Source organism: Mus caroli, chromosome 4 (genome assembly GCF_900094665.2).
Source record: "Mus caroli chromosome 4, CAROLI_EIJ_v1.1, whole genome shotgun sequence".
Classification (NCBI taxonomy): Eukaryota; Metazoa; Chordata; class Mammalia; order Rodentia; family Muridae; genus Mus; species Mus caroli.
The window spans coordinates 93,288,743-93,310,828 of record NC_034573.1 but is presented as its reverse complement, the minus strand read 5'-3'; the positions used below and the strand labels follow the sequence as shown (position 1 = coordinate 93,310,828).

The 22,086-nt window shown below is 43.2% G+C and overlaps 1 protein-coding gene and 1 pseudogene across 1 annotated transcript in view; one reads left to right on the top strand and one right to left on the bottom strand.

Moving 5' to 3' along the window:
* Positions 1 to 8,449: 8,449 nt before the first annotated feature.
* On the bottom strand, positions 8,450 to 8,601 carry LOC115031030 (annotated as a pseudogene).
* Positions 8,602 to 14,411: 5,810 nt separating this feature from the next.
* Jak1 (Janus kinase 1) overlaps positions 14,412 to 22,086 on the top strand; it is a 111,143-nt gene continuing 103,468 nt past the window's right edge. The window contains exon 1 of the mRNA XM_021159432.2: positions 14,412 to 14,631. The gene's annotated coding sequence lies outside the window, so the exon portion shown is untranslated. The remainder of the gene's footprint in view (positions 14,632 to 22,086) is intronic.

Here is a 22,086-nt window from a genome sequence, read left to right as displayed (position 1 = left end):
TAATCTTAACAGTTCTCAGAAGGACTAAGTGCCACTTATTTAATAGGTCTGTTATGATGTGAGCCTGAAACATATCCCCCAGGCTCATGCTATAAACACTTGGTCCCCAGCTGGCAATGCTATTTTGGGAGGTTGTAGAACCTTTGAGAAAGGAAGTCCAAGCCAGCTGGTGCAAACAGGTCATTAGGGACAGGCCTTTCAAGGTTACACCACACCCCTGTTCCAGTTCCAATTCTTGGCTCACTGTAACTGGAGGAGTGGACTAGATCCTACAGCTGCCACACATCCCACCACCTCAGTGGTCTGAAGTCTCCCTGACACTGCAAGCATTGTTTCTGTCAGGTTTCTGATCACAGCAATTCGAAATGACGACAGCAGGCTGAAGATCATTTTCTAGTTGCCCTACCGCCCCCACCCCATCCCAAGTTGCAGCTCACCTATCTTCTGTGAAGTCTACCCGAATTTTCAGTGATGTTTTCTGCCTCTGAAATCTTACGACACGTTTTAATGTGTTTCAGCAAGGTGACACTTTACCACTTACTTTTCTGAGCAGACATCTCATCATCATCATCTTTCTCCTGGTACCCGCAATCTTCAAGGGCAGGAAGGATGACCTCCTTACCAGGGATCCACATTACCCGCTACACATGCAGTTGTTTGGTTGATACTGATCGTTTATTTCCTGTATCATCATCTCAGAAATGAGTAGAGCCTATGTACATGCTAGTACAGAAAAAGGAAAAAAAAAAAAAAAAAGACCGACTGACTGGCATGAGTTGAATGGTCTAGTGCCGCAGACCTTAGAGCCTATACGATTTCTAGATATCACTTTCCAAGTCGAATAACAAAATTTTAGAGCGTTTAAAGCAGTCAAGCCTAATTCTTGTCCCTCTGTTTTGTTTTTCTGTTGTTTAAGGGCATACAACTTGGGCTTTCCACTTTAGCTATCTCCATCTGTCAGATGCAGGCATGGTATCTAGGCCAGGAAATATACATAGACGCTGTCCAGTTAAAAAGTAAAGACACATCATTTTTATACTGATGGGCATCACAAAATGTAATCCAATGGGACGAGAAAGGCTCAAGGGATTAACCTAAGTTTCTGCCTACTGGCAAGCTCACCAGTGTTGAGGGCGCCAAATTTAGTCTTCAGCGTTCCACAATGCTTGAATTATTAATGCAATATGCTAAGTCCCAAGGGCAGAATAAGCCTCCTTGTTAATAGTTAGTGCAAAGTATTCTTCACATTCCTGTAAAACAAGACATTTTAAAGTCAAGCGTCCTTGGGCCACAGAAGGAGCCATCATTTATCTGTAAAGACAAATAAACGAACTCTTTGTCTGGAGATTCATTATATCATAGCCTGAGTCATTCAATTACACGGCTGTTAATTAGAGGAACCGCAAAAGCTTTCAATTTGATTAAGGCCATAATAAGTATGAATAGTAATACTTTACTGTCTATGTTGAGTTTTTTTTTAGAATAAACTGATGTTGTGTCCTAAACTTTAGTACATGGCTATCATGTAAAATAACTATATCAGACTTATTGTTTAGGGTCAAAAGGCTAAGTGGACTTTAATGACTTGATATTAACTATTATCAATCCTCATGATAACCATGTAGAGTAGACATTATCATTATCCCCCCTTACAGAAGAAATGTGGTATCTTGCTTAAGAATCCATCATAGAGAAAGCAGAACTGCATGGAATAATGAGTGTAAAGGACTGGGTAGACAGGGTACTGAGTAAAAGCAAGTCAGAAAATCAGAGTGAAGTGAAACTAAAATTTTTTTTAACCCTAACTAAGACACCTCAGGTCCCCAATAATTTCTATGTCTTTCTATTAGTTTTTCAAAGATTTATTTACTTGTTTGTTTATTATGTATGAGTACACTCTTGTTGTCTTCAGATACACCAGAAGAGGGAATCAGATCTCATTACAGATGGTTGTGAGCCACCATGTGGTTGCTGGGAATTGAACTCAAGACCTCTGGAAGAGCAGCCAGTGCTCTTAACCTCTGAGCCATCTCACCAGCCCGTGAAACTAAATTTAATGAGATGGAGCAGGGTTAAAAATAACACATAAAGTACAAATCAAGCATTTTCACATATGAGAAACACACACAGAGCAGGTCATGCATTCTCACATACGTGATAGATGTCTGATTAAAATTTGATGTTGAGCTGCCCAGTAGTCAGATTAAGGGGAGAACTTTGGCCAGCTATATCAATAGTAAGTCGCTTGACCTGCCCCCAGAAAAGTATATCTACTTGTAGAGCACCAGTGTAGGGACAATTTTTTCAAGACACGAGGACTCCAGAGGATGAGACAACCTTATTATGGGTATTCTTAGGAGTGTGGAAAAAGTGACAGAAAGACCTAAATCAAGCTGAAGAAATTAGGTTAGGAATGGCAGGTAATATGCTAGGTAGCGAAATCATGCAAGACCAGAAGTCGGTGTTCCAAGGAAGACTCAAACATTACACTCTTCACCCATACCATTAAACACTGCCATGGAGGACACTAGCACACCAAGAAGTTAGGTGGCAGCTTCCTTCCTCTTCAGACTGTAGCTCCAATCAGGAGCATGATCCCAGAGCTAGGCTCTGAAGGATGAAGAGCCTTATCATAAGGATCAGTTGCAGTGGTGAACGACCACAAGTTTGGAGCTTACAAGAACCTAATGACAATCAGAAAGATGAGGAAAGCAACCAAGGGGGCTTGGACAACAGGAGTGGCTAATGGAGCACCATGTCCATAGGGGCAATATGCAGCCAACAAAGGTGCTACCTAAAGGGCTGAATGTATGGCTCAGTGCTAGGATGCTCACCCAGCATCTGGCTCTGTGGCTAAAGAAGACCGGAGTTCAGTTCCCCAGGACCCACATGGTAGTATTCATTGGTAATCCCAGCACATCTATAACAAGATAGAAAGTGGAGGCTCTATCGCTAGCATTCGGGATGGAGGGGATGAGGCATCTATAAAGAAGTAGGTCAGTACAAGAACGTAGAATCAATGGCTATGCATTTTAAATACAACACTTTACAGTGCAATTGACTGCAGAATGCTGGACCTTTTTTTCTTTTCTCTTCTCTTTTTTTCTGGTAGGTGCATGTATATATGTATACATGTGTGAGTGTAGGTGCATGTGTAGCAGCAGAAGAGGATGTCGGCTGTGCTGCTCTACCACCCTTCCCCCAACTGGTTCTCACCTTTCCTTTTCTTCAAGACAGGGTCTCCTGTTTTCTGCTGGCTACACTAGACTAGCTGGTCCACAAGCTCTGAGATTTTTTTTTTTTAATCTTTGCTTCCTATCTTGCTACAGTAGCTCTGGGATAACAGACATATACTACTATATGGGTTTTGGATACTGAACTTTGGTTCTCTGGCTTGTATGGCAGTCACTTTATTCAGTCCCTAGCCTCTGGGTATTCTTAAAGCTGGTTTCATAATAGTCTCATGGGACAAACAGGCTGGATAGAATCTGACTTGTGACACTGAAGAGGAGTGGGGGAAACTGCAGGGGTGCAAGGCTGTGTCAGGGCTGAGCTGAAGTTCCCATTCTAGTCAGATTGCTACAATGTCACCACAATTACTCAGCCTGTGGCTCAGTCAGGCTGAGGGCAGAGCCAATGAGTGTCTTTTTAGGAGAGTTGAAGCAGTGACAAATGAACAGAGATGGGCTCCCAATTCATATTCAAATTTTTCTCAAGCTATAGTTTGATGGTTTAACCTCACACCAAGTTCCTGGTAATGATGGCATCCCCTAAAATATTTTGGTCCAGAGAGTTTTAGCATGAGGGCTCTCAGTCACGCATGTGTCTGACCCACCAGATTTTCATCTTTCTCTTTCAATGATTTACTCAGTGAATATCGTTAGAACTTTTATTACTTGCTGTGCGTGGTGCCTTTAAGGCAAGATTTTATTCAGCATTTGTTAGGTTTATTTATTTAGTTAGACACGATACACACAATATTTCTGTATATATGTATATATGGAGCCGTATGTATATATGTCTCCAACACATGTGCATACCACAGCTGGAGTTACGAATGAGCTATGGAACTCTGAACTCAGGGCCTTATGTTCACCCAGCAAGCATTTACTGAGGGGAAGGGCATCCCCACAGCCCTTTGACTCCTACTTCCAATCTGCTATTAAACACTTAAATGGCCTACTGTTTGCATGCATGGTTCTAAGCAATGGAAGAATTCAGATTTCCAAATCACAGATGAAGCTGATGTAATGTAAGCACAATGAGAAGACACAACTGGTGACCAGCCAAGGTTAGTTTGGTGGTTAAAAAATAGCATTTGATTTTACTCTCCTTTGTGTTTTAAGGGTGAGATGAGGGGAAAAGGCTGTTAATTTAAACTCACAAACAAACAAACAACTGATGAGGGTCTGGGAGATATCTCAGTGACTGGATGAAGTACTTGCTCTGAAAGTGGGTGGAACTGAGTTCAAATCCCTGGAACTCATGTGAAGCTAAACAGCAGTAGTGGGTATCTATAATCCCAGTGTTCCTAGGCCAAGATGTGTTGAAACACCATGGCCAAAAGCAACTTGGGGAGAAGAGAGTTCATTTGGTTTAAACTTCTACATCTTAGTCCATCACTGAAGGAAGTCAAGGCAGGAACGCAAGCAGAGCAGGAACCTGGAAGCAGGAGCTGATGCAGAGACCGTGGAAGAGTACTTCTTGCTGGCTTGCTCCTAATGGCTTTCTCATTAACCTACTTTCTTATATAAACCAGGACCACCACCCCAGGGATGGCCTTGTCCACACTGAGCTGGACCCTCCCCATCAATTAATCAAGAAAATGCCCTCGAGGCTTGCCTATAGCCTGATCTCTGGGAGGCATTTTCTTAATTGAAGTTCCCTCCTTTCAGATGACTTTAGCTTGTGTCAAGTTGATACAAAACATCCAGTAGACTTTTTTTTTTTGGTATTCAGTACACTTTCTATAAATAGATATTTAACAGACTTATTTCTATGTCTATGAGTGTTTGCCCACAGGTGTATATGTGCACTATATATATNCGTGGTGCCCATGGAGGGCAGAAGAGGGTGTCAGATTCCTTGGAACTGAGTTACAGAAGGTTGTGAATTGACATGTGGGTGTTGGGAACTGAACCTGAATCCCTTGCAAGAGCAGCTAGTGTTCTTAATGGGTCCTGAGCCATCTCTCCAGCCCCAAGGAACACTTTTTATCCTGTTGAACTTGTGTTTGTAGTCCAGAACAACAGTACATGTAGCACATAGTTAATAGTTAGTATCTGCTGTTTCCAATTATCTAATNGAAGATGAGGAGATGGCTTTCTAAAGAATCCCAGCAGAAACCACAGAGATAACCAAGAAACAACCAACCCCAAAGAAAGTCTGACAGCCTACGTCAACCCACCATGCTTGACAGTAAGACAAGGGGACCAGCCACAAAAGATAATGTCTTAAGGAATAAGTAGTATACTGAACAAGCTGAATGCACACAAATGTCACAGTCTCTTTACTAAAGATTTCACTATTCTACATTGACATGATATGCTACATCCCCAAAGACTGTGGGCTAAGAAAGAAAAAAGGCAGATGATATTCTACCAGCCCCCTTGCATACATAGACTTTGAGAAAGTAAACTTTCTAGAAAGTGGACGTTAGCGAGAAAACACACAATTATTGATCTCCTTAANAATCATGGAAACTCCAAAATCAAATGACAAAGTTCCTTTTAAAATAATAAAGATGAAAACCATTTTACAAGTTACGATGCTCACTGTCGCTGAACTTGATACTGTGTGTTTGATAGCATGGTGCATTTGTGAAAACTGCATAAAAGGTAATTTGTTAGTATTAACCTGTAATTGGAAAATCTAAAAATGTGTAACCCATTCAACCCAATAACTTTTTTCTGTGATGATCTCTGAAAGTGGCAATTTACATATTACATTTCATAATTGGTGTTTAAAAGCTATTTACCTAGGGTGGTGCCTTAGTTGTGATGATATACACAAGCATGAACACATGCTTGTAAATTGAAGTTTAAGGAAGTGTAGAATTGTATGTATCCATGAGTATACATATATGTAAAGTTTGCTTAATGGACTAATGAAGAGAAGCCATGTTTATGTTAAGAATTGTGAATATGTGGGTGGCGTTTTCTTCAGTTTGTAACATGTTATAATTAAATAAAAATATTTTAAATTTATTTTCATTTGTTTGAGGGTTTCACCTACATATATGCCATATGCTTTTGTGTCATGTGTATGCCTGGTGCTGGTGGAGGTCAGAAGAGGGCATCAGATCCCCTAGGGCTGTAGTTACAGATTGTTGTGAGCCACCGCATGGTGGCTGGGAATCGAACCTGGGTCCTGTGGAAGAACAAACAGTGCTCTTGTTTGCTAAGCCATCTCTCCAGCCCTTTGTGATTTGCACAATAGCATCTCAGTTGTTGGGTGTTTTTCTGTACAACCTTTTAATAGAAAACATCATTGTTGGACTATTCTTTGCCACTACTACCTTAATGATGATTTTGACAGGATAATAGATTAATGAGCAAATGGTCTTTGGAGTGAAATGATGTGTGAAATTGTGTATGTATTTTTTTGGATGGTTATTATTACTATTTTCGACGATTTCCTAGTGAAATTGGTCATGCCTTCTAATCCACTGACCACATTATTCCCATTTTAATGCTTCTCAAGTAGAAGAAGAGACAATTTTGCCCCACATAGGACATTAGGTGATTTCTGAAGATGTATTTGGTTGCCACAGCTGGAGCAGGAGAGTGGGAGGCTAGGGGGTAACGAAAGGGAGGGACGGTTTCATTTCTGGTAACTAGAATACAGATTTCAGCGATGCTGCTAAGTATCTATTGATGCATAAAATAGTCCTCTCCTGAGAGCCATTTCCAGGTCCGAAACATACTAAGATTGAGAAACCTGCCCTGGACTGACTCTTCAAAGAAAAAAAAAAACTGCTTTAAAGAAATCTGTTTGTAGCTATCTAAATCACTTTTTGGGGGGGTGGGGAGAGTAAAAGTTTTTGCATAAGACTTATCTTTTCATAGTCTTCAGCCACATGGCATCACTATACTGCTGTTCTCTGAGGTTCCTGTGACTAGTGGAAGATGTGGCTTCTGACTTCTCTATGTACTGAATTGCTGCTTGATCGTCAACTGGACAGGATCTAAAACCACCTAGAAGAGAAACCTCTGGAACTGTGAGAGTTTCTAGAATAACTCAGTGGTTTTCACCCTAACTAATGCTGTGACCCTTTCACCTTCCTAATGCTGTGACCCTTTCACCTTCCTAATGCTGTGACCCTTTCACCTTCCTAATGCTCTGGCCCTTTCACCTTCCTAATGCTCTGACCCTTTAATTCAGTTCCTCATGTGGTGAGTCCCCAACCATAAGATTATTTTTGTTGCTACTTCATAATTGCAATTTTATTAATTTTATAAATTGTAATGTAAATATCTGTGTTTCCTAATTGTTTGGGGCTATCTTTGTGGTGATTCAACCCCCAAAGGGGTCCCATGCAACTCACACAATGAGAATCTCTGGTTTAACTGGTCAGAAGATCCACTCTAACTGTGAACTACACCATTCCAGTGTCCTGCTATACAAAAAGGACTTAAGTGAGCTGAGCACCTACATTCCTGGCTCTCTGCTTCCTGACTGTGGATACAGTGTGACCAGCCATCTCTCTGGCTCTCTGCTTCCTGACTATGTATACTGTGTGACCAGCCATCTCACTATCTCTTTGCTTCCTGACTGTGGATACAATGTGACCAGCCACTTTATGCTTGTGGCCTAGAATTTCCCAACAGGATGAGCCATACTCTCAAACTGTGAGCCAAAGCAAGCCCATTCTTCCTTAAATAGCCTTTGTTAGGGATTTCGTCCCAGCAAAGAGAAAAAGAACTAGTGCCGACTTTTTCTCTGAACCCCTAAGAACACATAGAGGTCAGGAAGTCTGTTTTCTTTGACTCCTGTCTGGGACAAGAGAATGGGTATCATTTTAGGGAAGCCCTCTTTGGATTTCCCTTCATGAGCGGCTAGATAATTCTTAACAGGCTTGTTGAGCCGAGTGACTTTTTCTACAGGGCAGTAGCCACTGCCAAGGTACCCGTGCTCTATTTAATGACTCCCTATCCAGGTTCATATGAGAAACACAAATTAAGCTCCGTGGGCCACAATGAAAAAAACAAAACAAAACAAAATAATAAGACACACACACACACAAAAAAAATAGGAAAGTGAGCCAGGTGCTTACATATTTAGTCCTGGCACCCAGGAAGGCAGATCTCTGTGAGTTAGAGTCTGGTCTACAAAGTAAGTTCCTGGCCAGCCAGGGTTACATAGTGAAACGGACAAGCTAGACAGACGGACAGACAGACAGACAGACAGCAAAACAAAAGACCAAGTTCATCAATTTTTTTCTTCTATTCAGAGGAGAGAGCAAACATGGTTCCCCAGTTACCACAAATTATGCTTGAGTTTCCTGAATTTGGGGAACTCGAAGGCATCACCGCATCCAGTGTGCAATGGGTAAACCTCACCCTGGGAGAACTACCTTCATGATCATTCTTATACATGTATCTGCGCTCATGTATATCTACCTGTTCCTTATGGCACAGATAAGATCAAAAGTCACTACAATTTCCTATACCCATGCCACATGCCAAGCACATATTATTTTAGTTCTTTAGCAAAACCCGTACAAGGAAGGTATTATCCCTATTTAAACAGGCAAGGAAAATTTTGCAAACAGCCTTAAGGTGTTCACAGTATGGCGAGCAAGTTAAGACTTGAACACCTGCACTTCAAGTACAGGTACAGGCCCAATGCTTTCCTGTGTGATCCACCCAGATTTCTGACAGCTCTTCCCTCTTCCTGAGGCACATGGAAAATCATTTAGTCTGCAGCTCACCTTTTATTAGTAAGCCACAAATCAGTTTGAGAAGCTCCTGAGGTTAAGGGTGGAGGTTGAATCTAAAAGCCAAAACCTTAAGTTTTATGATGTTCTTTTCTCCTCCACAGCATACCTTTCTCAGGACCCCTAAGACAACAAATAGGACCCAGCAGGTTTAGTGGAGTCAGATAGTGTGCAGTCCCTGTCAGCAGTAATGGGAAGGTGTAGAATTCTGACCACACATGGCCTGGGGGGATGTTAGGAGGAAGTGCCGGAGTGGCTTGAGTTCAGGAGTGGAAGGATACAAACATTTAAAAGTATGCATTGGAGAATTAATTGAGGGGCTAGAGTGAAATTGCCCAGATGGATTAAGAGCTGCTTGTGGTTTTTCGAGTGAACAAGGGTGGTGGCTTGGACCACATGGTGGGGATGCAGAGAACTGCACTGCCAGGATAGATACCCAGGAAGAAAAATGATCAAGATTTGCCTCTAGATCGATATGGGCATGACTCTTTTTGTTTTGTTTTGGTTTTTTGGAGACAGGGTTTCTCTGTATAGCTTTGGCTGTCTTGGAACTTGTTCTGTAGACTTGACTGACTCATGGAGATCCACCTGTCTTTACCTCTCAAGTATTAGGATTAAAGGCAACCACTACTGGCCAGCTGGGATGACTTTTAACTCCAGGATAATCTTGTTTGTTTGTTTGTTTTAATGATTTATTTATTTTATGTGAATTGGTGCGTTTTTCCTGCATATATGTCTGTGTGAGAGTGTTGTATCCCCTAGAGCTGGAGTTATAAACAGTTGTGAGCTGTCATGTGGGTGCATGGAATTGAACTTGGGGCTTCTGGAAGAGCAGCCAGGGCTCTTACCCACTGAGCTTTTCTCTGGCCCTGTGTAATCTTGTTTTAGGCAGGGTTTCTTAGACTTTTTTTTCCATGAGTAAACTCTTTTTGCCTGAGAAAAGTTCTGTGCAACCATATCTATCTATCTATCTATCTATCTATCTATCTATCTATCTATCTATCTATCTATCTCAAACATTTACTGATAACAGATCATAAAGAATTGTATGCTTAAAGAATTTTATTGCTTCCTGTTCTTTTTGTTGTTAGAGGTGCAATTATGTTTGTTTGGCTATCTTCTTTTGCGTTTGTTGCTTTTTCTAGGGTGTAGTTTTCCTCCTTGTGTTGGAGTTTTCCATCGATTATCCTTTGTAGAAAAATAGTGTGTAAATTTGGTTTTGTCATGGAATAAGTTGGTTTCTTCATCACTATGTCTTAATATCTTAGCATCAATGGATTTAATTCCCCAATAAAAAGACATAGACTAACAGACTGGATATGTAAACAGGACCGAGCATTTTGCTGCATACAGGAAACGCACCTCAGCGATGGATGGATCTAAAAAACATCATCCTGAGTGAGGGAACTCAGTCACAAAAAGAACACATCTGGTATGTACCTACTTATAAGTGGATGCTAGGCGAAGAGTGTGGAATAGCCACGAACCACTCATGGATCACATGAAGCTCAAGAGGAAGGAAGACCAAAGAGTGGATGCTTCAGTCCTACTTAGAAGGTGGAACAAAATAATCAAGGGAAGAAGAGGCCGGGAGGGACTTGGGAGGAAGAGAATAGGGGGAAGGGAAAAAGAGGAGAAGAATCAGGTGTTGGAGGAGATGTAGGAGATGTACAGAGGGTCAGGAAATTGAACAGAGGAGTGTAGTAATGGAGTATGGGGAACTGGGGGTAGCAACCAGAAAGTCCCAGATGCCAGGAAAGCAAGAGCCTCTCAGGACTCCACTGGGATGACATTAGCTGAAATGCCCCTCAAAAGGGAGGGAGAACCATATCCAGAGGTTAGGCATGGCCCCTGGGTTGAGGAATGGGACCACCCACCCATTTCCAATGTTTTAATTTTAATTGCTCCTGTCTAAAGGAAATACAGGGACAAAGAGTGGAGCAGAGACTGAAGGAAAGGCCATCCAGTGACTGCGCCAGCTGGGGATCCATCGCACATGCAGACACCAAACCAAGACACTATTGCTGATGCCAAGAAGTACTTGCTGACAGGAGCCTGATACAGCTGTCTCCTGAGAGGCTCTGCCAGTGCCTGACCAATACAGATGTGGATGCTCTGCTTGCAGCTAACTATTGGCCTGAGCAAGGGACCCCAATGGAGGAGTTAGGGGAAGGACTGAAGGAGCTGAAGGAGCCTTAGCTGGCATCAATAGGAGGGGAGGCTCTTCAGCCTGTGAAGGCTTGATGCCCCAGTGTAGGAGAATGCTAGGGCAGTGAGGCGGGAGTGGGTGGCTGGGTGGGTGGAACGCCCTCAGAGAAGCAGGGTTAGGGGAATAGGATGGGGACTTGCAGAGGGGAAATCAGGAAAGGGGATAACACTTGAAATGTAAATAAATAAAATATCCAATTAAAAAAAGAATAAAAGAATTGTATTTTAAAAGTAATTTTGATATATATACACATACACACATAATTTTATCATTTATTTAAAATGTAATTTTTCTCACTAATCAAACTGATGTTTTCTTTGCTATGATAAAACATTGACTAAAGACAACTTGAGGGAGGAAGGGTTATTTTAGCTTACAAATTAGGATTCATTACTGAGGAGAGTCAAGGCAGGAACCTAGAGGCAGGAAATGAAGCAGAGAACACTGAGGAGCACTGTTTACTGGCTTGCTCCTCATGGCTTCCTCAGTCTGCTTTCTTATAACACCCAGGACAACCTGCACAGGGGTCTTGCCTACAGAGGGCTGGTCCCCTCGCATCAATTATCAACCAAGAAAATGCTTCACACACTTGCCGACAGGCTAATCGGGTGGAGGCGTTTTCTCCACTGAAGTTCTTCCGAGATTACTGACGTTCGTATCACGCTGACAAACACTTATCAGAACAGATGCGCTTGCTTGTTTTTAAATAACGAATTAAATAGCTGAATATTTGATGCTGTAAACTCAGAGCACCTTTGATGTCTTTCAGAGTTGACTGATGTTTGTCTGTGTCACCACGGGTGCTAAGGACCCCTATTTGCACTAATATCACAAGGTCACAGAAGTATGTTTATGTCATTTCAGAAATTGCTGGGAATCCTGTCCTAATTGAAATTCAAAACAAGATAAACTTCTGTTTGTGTGTGTGAAACTTGAGTGACTGAAACAGGACTTTTATTTTTTATTTAATTTAATTTTAACATTTATTTATTTGTGGGTGGGGGCAGTCATGTGTAATGTCACACACGTGGAGGTTAAAAGACAACTTTTGGTGGTCAGATCTTTTGGTTCTTGATGTGGGCTCTGGGGATTAAGCCAGATTGTCAGGTCTGATGACAATCTTGCCATCCCAGCAGCCTCTAAGCAGCAAATTTAAGAAATCATTTTAACAGAATTCAATCCAAATATATGCAGTTGGATGCATGGTGTGCAACAAGGGGAGAAATACTACTGAAAGTCTTCGTCATAACAAATGTTTTTATAAGAACAGCAAGCTTTCTATATATAGTAATAGACAGACAGACAGACAGTACAATTCATAACAGGTGGATCTGAGCCAAAGTGCTTCAGGCATTGCTTGCTGGCAGTGTGTGTTGTGACAGTCCTTACAGGTCCAAGTGCAATTGTGTGTTCAGAACCAAGGCTGCAATGACATAGTTGGACACAATGGGCAGGCATGGCTAGAAATACCTCAGATTCATTATGTTTGATTTTTAAATTATCTTCGGGTTGCTACACATTTTAGAAAACTTTTACTTAATGACAATTTTGTGAGTACCCCACACTAAATCATGAAAAGAACCACAGGTTTGTAACAGGGCCCTAGACCTTAGCACAACTGACTCCATGATGGAAGTGCTATTCAGGGTATAAAACTCACCACGTAGACACTACCACCTGCTAAAAATGAAAACAAAGGCCCAATCCATCAAAGGCCATGGTTCTGGGAAAGTCTCTGAGTGTGCTAACCTTGCTTTTTGGCATCTGTGGCTCTGAGTCTGCCTAACTGTTCTTGTTAACTGAAGTATGTCAACGCAGGGCATGGTTCTTGTGCTTACAAGCTCACCCTGAGAAAGGCTCGGTCTACACTGGGATCCTGAATACCCAGTGTAGTTGCTGGTCAGCTAAGAAAGTCTTTCTAAGGGCTTAAGCCCATGTCTGATCAGTCTTCTCTGGCAAATACCCTACAAGTTTAAGATGCCAGAATGGAAGACACCTGAGAGCTACAGGGTTTTGTTTGTTTATTTTGTTTTTTTGGATAGGATAAGACTGAACAAACCTACTGTGAAAGATTATGATAATGAAAACTCAAAAGCACTCGATACAGATTAGGTAGGAATGGATGTTAATTCTTATTACTCTTTTCCATAGTTTGTTTCTCTCCCCTGCTCCTTTTGGAACTCTTACACCACAGAGCAGAGGCTGGGCCTGAAGAAACTTGTGGAAGCCGGAAGTTTTGTTTCTGGTTAAGTCCTCATGATAGTTAGTATTGTCAAGTTGACTACTAGAATCACCTAGGAGATCAGCAATACCTGTGAGGGATTGTTTAGATTAGGTTACCCTTTGGCTGTGCCCTTCAACATTACCTAGATTAGGATCTCCTAGAAGACTTGCTTTGCACAGGGATTCTGTAGACTGGTCTATCCCCTTGGCTGTGCCCTTGAGGATTATCTAGATTAGGGTAATGGAGATAAGATCCACTTTATCTGTGGGCAGAACCATTCCATGGACTGTGGTCCTGGATTTAATACCCAGGAGAAAGCTAACACAAGAATTCATCCTCTCTTCTTCCTGAGCATGCGTGCAGTGTGACTTTCCACCTCAAGTTTCTGTCATCACGACTTCTCATCATGATGGTCTGGTAATAAACCCTTTCTTCCTTAAATTACTTTTGTCAAATATTTTATCGCAACAACTGACACTTTCGTTCTTGCTAGGCAAGTCTTTCCAGAACCCTCTTCTAGAGTGGCTGGGATGGGGCAGATGTAAACACACAGGGCACAGATAGTGCCTCCAAGGGCACAGGTGGCTGCAGGGGGAGAATTCTTATTTCCTGCGTGAGTGAGTTCACCTCTCTTCTCTTCTCTTCTCTTCTCTTCTCTTCTCTTCTCTTCTCTTCTCTTCTCTTCTCTTCTCTTCTCTTCTCTTCTCTTCTCTTTTCTTCTTTTTTCTCCCCCCCCCTTTTTTTTTTTGGCGGGGTGGGGGGAACAGGTCATTTCACAGAGATCCACTCGTCTCTTCCTCCCGGAGTGTTGGGATTAAAGAAGTGTGCCAGTATGTCCAGTTTGAGTTCAATTCTCACAAGCTAGTTGGTAAGAGGAAGCGAGCGGAGACACTTGCGGGAGTCCGAGCCCGGGCAGGCGGAGACTCCAGGGTCCTCAGTCTTGGGTCTTGGCTCTGTCCAATTGTAGGAGCAGCTTCTGACGTCACGAGGGCCGGGCCATACAGGGGGCGTGGTCACTGAGAGTTGGAGGGGCGGGGCGCCGGTGCGTTTTTAGAGCGCAGGCCGCCGCAGCCGCGGAGTAGCCGGCAGCCGCTGACGCGCCGCGGGGTCCGCGCCCAGCCTCGCTCGTCCTGTCGGTGCCTCTCCTTAGCCGCGGGTGTCCACGCCGGACCCCGCACGGCAGGCTGAGTTGCCAGCCAGACTCCTGACCCAGATCGACCCTGCGCCAAGGAGCCGCGCGGCCCGGCGCACACGGAAGTGGTGAGTGTCCCGGTCGGGAGGTGGAGACCGCCGTGGCCAGCTCGGGGACCGTGAGAGGGGCGCGGAGCGGGGCGGCCGAGCGGCCAGGGCGGCCGGGGCGGGGATTTCCAGCACAGGATGTTTACGAGGCGGCGGGGCTGCCGGGAGGTGAGGGAGGGCCGCTCCGCTAAAAGCGGCCCGCTCCGCCGACATCCTGTTTATGGCCCCGCGGCCTGCGCGCCGACGGCCTCTGGCGCCGCAACAGCCCGGACCGCAGCACTCGCGGAGGGTCGTGGCCCAGGTTCACCCCTGGTCAGCTCTTGCGGGGGGACTTTTGGGGTTTGGGTCTGCGTGGGGGCGCGCCCCCGGGAACTCCGAACCGCAGCTTGCCGGAACGTAGCGTGATGGAGGGCCATGGGTGAAGGGAATGGGGAGAGACGACTGTAGGTCCTACCCGAAGGGACCGGATTCATCGAAACTGGGACTTGTGTCTGTGGCTCCCCAACTCCTGGCTCCGCTTCCACGCGAACGAACGCCCCCCTTCGCCTCAGAAGCAGTAGGCACCCCTCTGGAGACACTCCCAGGCTCCTGGGATGATGTGTGTTTATGAAGGGAGTTCTTTAAGGAGACTACACTAGAGGTGTGGTTATCTCCTGGTGCCCGTGTGCCCCCTTCGGAGGTGTAGCCTCTGATTTCCCGGGAACTAGGACCGGGCCCTAATAGTCTTAATTCATGGCTGTGACCTGTCTTCTGCCTCTGCTTGGATACATCAGTATCCATGCTATTAAAATTCCTCCCCAGTCATAGAGCTCAGTCGCAGGTATTTACGGTAGTATAAAATTACCTTTACTTCTTTCAGGGAAGAAGGCATTAAAAAACTTGGGTCGTTAAATAAGTAGAATGCTGAGGCAATTAGATAAAATTATCTAGTCTTTGGGTGTTGCCTTCCCCGTTTAAAAAGAAAATGTTTGAGTTACGTGTGGTGTAAAAAACTTTTTTCTTTTTCTTTTTAAATGAACATTTTGCATTGATTAAATTTTTATTCCTTCCCTTTCTAAAAACCACATTTATGTTGCCTATTGCTTTTGTTTGTGGGGACTCTGATGTTTTCCAAGTACTGGAATTTGGGGCTATGTAGAGCAACTATGATTTTGTTCAAAATGTCAGTCAGTAGTACCCAAGTTGAGAGATCATGTGGGGTTACCAGGTAAAAAATTAGATTTGGGGCCCTGTGTGCAAAGTCATTTCATCCCTGGCTTCAGTTTTCCAACATCTAGGGGATACTTTTTTATTGAGTGATTGGTTTGTTCTCTTGTGCATCATGGTGAGGGTTAATGGAGACTGCAGGCCAGCATTATAGACAGTTCTGGTATAACATGCTTTATAAAATGGAATAAATGCCTCCTCTGTATGGATTGAGATCATGTAGAAAGAAACAGGTACATCATCCTAGAGGGTGTGTGAACATTACAAATGTAATCATAACTTAATTCTAGTATCATATTAACTTGGACTGTATTTCAGTTTGTCTGCACTGCTGTACTGTTTGGGGGAGGGAGTTGCTCAGACTTTTTTGTTATCCTTTACAGTGAATACAGCTAGTTCTGTTTCAGTCCCATTTCATAGCACGCAATTTACTGGCTTCGGGAAAAGATGTTAGAAAGAGAATAAATTAGATATTGGTACAATAGCTAAGACATTTCCTAACATATTCTATTTTGTTGTAATTTAGGCAGGGGTTAGTATCAGTCTGTCTTACCCAGAAGATCATTATCTTTCTGGGCATTTGGTAGCCACCCTTTACAGATTTAAGGTGCTAGGAGGAGTTAGGCTGTAAAAATACTTTAATTCGGACACCTGCTATAAAAAGCTAGTGAAAAATATGGAGTTTTGAGGATAGAGTTGCTTTTACGGGAATGTGCTTGCCTTAAATTACACAAGGGAACTTAACCTCAGGGCTTTTAAAAAGGACGGTGAGGTCTGCCAGTTTGAAGAGGTTTGACTTTATGAACAGTAGTGATTCTAAAGAAGACTGACCGATTTCAACAGCACATTACCAGCTACAGATTTTAATGTTGTCTGAAGACATCATTCTGTTTATTCTGAATAATTTGAAGTAATACATATATTTGTAGAGAAATACAAATGAAGCAACTACTTAGAATATATGTAGATTTAAACTCATTTTTATACAGAGAACACTATAAATAATTGTACTAATCGAAAACAATTTACAGCTTAGCAAAGGTCAGGCAGGATCTGTGTTTTCTAGCTGCCAGATTTTCTGTGCTTTCTTTTTTCCTACTGAGGACACATATTCTGTATATCCTTAGTAAAATTTAGTGAGATGATGATACGCTGCTAGATTTATTGTCTGAGATGTGCACACACACACACACACACACACACATTTTTTTTTTTCCCAAGACAGGGTTTTTTTTTTTTTTTTTCCAAGACAGCCCTGGCAGCCCTGGCTGACCAGGTTGGCCTCGAACTCAGAAATCTGCCTGCCTCTGCCTCCCAAGTGCTGGAATTAAAGGAGGCGTGCGCCACTACGGCCTGTGGAGATGTGCATATTTTTACAAAGCATTTTTAAAAAACAATTTTTACGAGGCTGGAGAGATGGTTCAGTGGTTAATAGCACTGTCAACTCTTTAGAGGACCCGGATTCTATTTCCAACACCCACATGGTGGTCACACCTGTCTGTCACTCCAGTTCCTGGGGGATCTGACACCCTCACACAGACATACAAGCCGGCAAAAACACCAGTGCACACAAAATAAAAAATAAATCATTTAAAAAACAATCACATAGGACATTTCAGGCGGACAGGGAATGGGCTATTTAAGCAGAATCTAGCTGAACAAGCAACCTCTGATGTTCTCTAATGTGCTGTGGCTTAATGGACATGGAGCCTTGCCATAGAGCAGAGGCCGTGAAGGAATCTTGATGAATCTTTCAGACTGGTGGTTAACAGCTTGGTAAAATTTCATGCTGAGGGAGACATTGATATTTTCTGAGGAGTTTGGAGGGTACACCTTGTTGGGGAAGGTGATATCTAGTGGGTAGAGGCTAGATGTATTGTTAAACACTCAGTAATGCACGGGACGGCCCTTCCTATAGCCAAGTATGACCTGGGTCAAAATGCCACTAGTGCTCAAAAGGAGAGATGATGCTTAGGGGTGCCAGGGGAGAAAAGAGATAACGGGGTGCATGTTGTGGCAAGTGATTTCATTCCTGGCCCCGGCTTTCCTGTTCTAGAAAGAAACAAAAACACCTAGGTTAGTTATTTATAATGCAGTCTTGGTGGAGAAGCCAGGCAAGGAATGCAAGCATAATGTGTGAGAACCCAAGGACATATAAACGAGAGCTGCTGTGAAGAAACTTCATGAATGAACGGTTAGACACAGTGCAAGCCAGGGAAGAAGAGGCTAAGCTCATGTGCTGCGTGTCAAGCAGCAGGGAAGAGCTAATGCTATTGAGGATTCTGTGTGTGTGTGTGTGTGTGTGTGTGTGTGTGTGAGGGGGGACAGCAGGAGGGAGTAGGGGATTGATTTAGTATGCTTAGTTCTCTGGGTAGACTTTTTAGTTACCCCTCTTTTAATCACAAAGATTATTTTCACAGGACAAGGAAGAAACTCACTGTAGAAAAATTGGAAAATGTAAGGAAGTAGTAAGTACAGGAGGAAAAAAAAATCCTCTGTGCTCTGTATTGCCTTTCCCATGTTTCCTTTGAGCATGGTGGGTATTGGAAGAAGGCTTACCGTAGAAGGGAGCTGTTGGTGCTGGAGTGGGTGAGGGTAGTGCTGCTTCATTCTTCTGTGCCTTTTATTCCCCCTTTTCAAGAATTCAGACCATGCTAGGTGTGTGGTACGTATCTGTCCTCCAAGTACTTGGGAGGCTGGGGTAGGAGGAGCGCTTGGATTCTGGAGTTTGGCATCAGCCTCTGGGAGGGAGAGTGAGAGATTTTTTCCTGTGTAATGCAAGGTACAAGGACATTGACTCATTGGTGCTAATGTATTTGTGCCAAGCTTTGTCTTCAACGCTTCGATTGCTACTTCCTCTGCTTTACTCTTCTTGTCCTCAGAGAGATATGCCACTCTAGCTTCCGGTCTCAAAAACTTCCTGGTAACACGGTTAGAAAGGGCTGCCGTGTTGAAATGCTGGTGTTTCAGAGGAAGGAGAAGAATTCCTGTGAATGCTCTTCTTGCCTTTGAGGGACATGCACACTTTATCCATTTGAGGCAATTGGAAAGGATCAGACCTTAAGTTCCCTTTTGTGTGGCATCCACTTTGTTTTATGATGTGGGGTCTTCACAGCTGGTCCCAGCACATCATTCCTCAGTGCTCTGAGTAGATCCCTTCCTCCAAGGCAAGATGCTTGTTAGTAACAAAAGAAGGAAACATTCATTGTTGTTTTGAGACTGGGTCTTCCTCTAGCCCAGGGTGGTCTGGAACTCACCATGTGGCCTCAAACTTGTGATCTTCCTGCTTTAAACCTCCCAAATGCTGGGATTAGAGATAGGAACTAACAGAAAAATTCATTTAAGTGTACTCTGGTCAGAAGACAGCTGACACTTGTCGAGATATTTTAAATCTATATAACTGGTTTACTTAACACGTGCATTCACATGATGTTTTGTTTATCCAGTTATTCAGTACGTATTGATTGACTGCTTACTAATAATAGTCATAGAGTGAATAAGTGGAGTGAAGTACACAGGACTCCCTGCCTTATTGAGTAGGCAGACTGGTAGAAAAACTTGAGTGTGTTCCCAGGTCTGGTGGTGTGGTTATGCATGCAGAATGAGTAAGTCCCATCGTGTTGTTGCAGAGTGTTCCTACAAACTTTCAGAAGACTCCTTTGTAATCTTAAGATTACAGTATAGCTTTAGGTTTTTTTTTTTTTATATATTACATATCAATTCATACTTTTATATATATATGGACATCTCTCGGTGCCTGCTTAGTGCTTGGCAGATGACTAAAGCACAGCTCATATGGAAATAAGCTTGGTATACATAGCCTTTACAGTGCAAACGTGAAAAGTGAGCCTACTGGGGCCTCTCAGGAGAGCTAGACCTGTTCAGAGCCTTTTTCAAATACTTTTTAAGAAGAGATGGGGTAGACTTGGTAGGTGACTGAGCAGGCTAAGTGCTTGCAGTTCAAGCATGAGGACCTGGCTTTGATCGCCAGCACTCAAAAGACAGGATGCAATGGTACACACTTGCAATCCCAGTGCTGGAGAGAGGGTGCTGGAGCTTGCTGACCAACCAAGCTAGCCAAATAGGTGAGCTCCAGGTCTGAGTAAGAAGTCCTGTTCGTCCGTCTGTCTGTCTGTCTGTCTGTCTGTATCTTTTTTCTTTTCGTTTCTTTTCTTGAGACAGGGTCTTATGTAGCCCTGGCTGGCCTTGAACTCACAGAGCTCTGTTTGTCTCCTGGGATGAAGTGCTGGGATTAAAGGTAATAGCCACTACTCCTGGCTCTTAGAACTGCTTTTGGTTTGTTTTTGAGATACTGCCCTAAAATACAAGGTGGGTGGCTCCTAAGGAACACCTGAGATTGACCTATGATACACATGTATGTATATACACATACCCCCTCATATATGACAGTCTGTGTACTTCCCACACAGAAAGATGGGCGTGGGCTTTTGCTCCTGAGCTCAAGGAATACTCTTGTCTTAGCCTCCCAAATAGCTGTTCTTCAGGGCACACACCACTCTCCAATGCTTTTGAAGAGGCTTCGTTTGAGTAGGTCCTTGACGAGTGTGAGTTCCCTTGTTCTGAGGTAGGATGGGATGCTGAGAGGACATACAGTATGAGCAAAGGCATGAAGCAGAGGTGGGCAGGTACAGAAGATGGTGAGACACTGGTTTGCATATCCTGATTAGAGCCTAGCCTTCTCAGGAGAGAGCCAGAGGTGAGGAGAGTCTTGTAAGCAGAGACTCTTGCATCTGAACAGGAAGAGGTCAGGGACTGTGGCCTCTGGCCAGTGGTTGAGTAGGGAAGATGAGAGCATTTGAGGTTTTGGGGTAAAAAGAGCAGATGGAAGAACTGTGAGGCACTGAATTCTGTACAGGATCGACTTCTACCTTGGACCATGCCACCCTTTCCTTCACCCAGCACCAAAAATGCTTTATTTTGCCATCGTTGATCAGTTTTTGACTCTACCAGGAAACAGGAAATGTCTACAGTCAAACTAGGTGGCAAGAAGTCCATATAAGCTTTCCCTAAAGTACAGTAAAACCCATATGAAATTGTGTTTAAAGTTATCAAGTTCTCTGGTGATCTAGCTGATTTTTAAGTCAATCAGTGATTAAATACAATGATTAAAATCCTGAAAGACAGACATAGTTAGGGAATATGTACAAGGAGTCACATCCTGGAGGCCCAGGGCTGATGTTTGTCTCGGTGATTGAGGAGTAGCAGGATAAGGCACTGTGAGACCAGGACCAGAGCAAACAGTCTGGGACTCTTGAGGGGACTTAGGGTGAACAGTGCCACAATTTGCAGTTGTCACTATGACTCTACAGTGTGGTAGCTGGTGCTTACTAGTAAAGGAAGGTATCCAGAAGGGCTTGTGTTGTGGAACATGAGTGAGATGAAGGCGAGAGCATTCAGGGCTGCGGCTGAATAGGCTGCTTGTTTAGGGGCTGGCTGCTGTGTAAGTAGGGGATACCAGAACTTCTCCAGAACAGATTCAAAGAAGGGTTTCCTTAGAATGAAAATTTAGCAAGGGATCCATTCTTTACTGAGAGAATGGGTTAAGAACAACTGTTGTAGAAGACCCTTGTGCCTAGAACCCAAGCTGAAGGAGACTGACAGGTGGTTTATTAAACTCCAATAGAAAATAGATCTTTTGATTGCATTTTAGCCTTGCTCTTCTTCCTTTGTTTCTGTAAAGATTTATTTTTATTGATGTGGATGTGCATAGCTGTGTGAATGTGTGGCACTGAACAGGTACCCAAAAGGACTAGAAGAGGAATTCCTGGAACTGGAGTTACAGGGAGTTTGAACTATCTGCTGTGGGTGCTGGGAACTGAACTCTGGTCTTCTGGGAGTGCTCTTAACTGGTGAGCCATCTCTCCAACCCAACAAGTTATGACTGTTGCTTATCCACAGAGTGGGATAGAGACAATATCAACTTCTATGACGATTTGAGGATTGAGAGACTACTAAACATTTTGAAATGGTGTCAGGCACAGACTGAGGTAAAACCGTTCTGATTGTTTTATTTTTTTAACTTTTCAAAATGGAGTATATGCTTTCGGTCAATTTTTAAAAAGCTCAAGTTATATCCATAATGTTTAAAAGATGGCATAGCACGTCCCCAGAAGATACCAAACAAAGAGTACCTGATATATTGTATTTTTGAAAGATTTCTGTTAAGAGTGGGTTCAACATAATAATAATTTTAAAAAGTTTTGGTGCTTAACCAAGGCAGTTTCCATTGAGATGCTAGATGAATTGTTT